Source organism: Theobroma umbraticum, unplaced genomic scaffold, assembly GCF_002168275.2.
Source record: "Theobroma umbraticum cultivar Fairchild unplaced genomic scaffold, ASM216827v3 scaffold_86.0, whole genome shotgun sequence".
Classification (NCBI taxonomy): Eukaryota; Viridiplantae; Streptophyta; class Magnoliopsida; order Malvales; family Malvaceae; genus Theobroma; species Theobroma umbraticum.
Genome location: NW_018397263.1, coordinates 5,338,182 through 5,338,558, shown reverse-complemented (window position 1 = coordinate 5,338,558; position 377 = coordinate 5,338,182). Strand labels below are relative to the sequence as shown.

Genomic DNA, 377 nt, shown 5'->3' with positions numbered 1-377 from the left:
TATACAACAATGACCAACAAGGATTGACAAAACATGAAGACACTAATACTAGGGGAAAAGAGCACAACTTGTATTGACAAAGGAAAGAAACACTAAAATAGTTTTTCAATTAACAATATGCCTAACAAATATCAATCATCATTTACATAGATGCTTGCCATTCATTAAACATTTGATTTGCTAATTCCATTATAAAATTACCCCAAATATCAATAGGATCAATAGTACTTATAAAATACTCCTTAACTACTGTGTTGGTTTCAATACATTCCCCTAAATCCATTTCAATAGGATCAAAACTCATCTCCTTCCTAATAAAATTATGAAGCAAACAACAAGCTATAATAATTCGATTATGTATCCTAATCGGATAAAAT

The 377-nt window shown here is 29.2% G+C and overlaps 1 pseudogene; it reads right to left on the bottom strand.

The window, feature by feature from the left end:
• Positions 1-142: 142 nt before the first annotated feature.
• LOC149526937 (uncharacterized) overlaps positions 143-377 on the bottom strand; it is a 1,941-nt pseudogene continuing 1,706 nt past the window's right edge.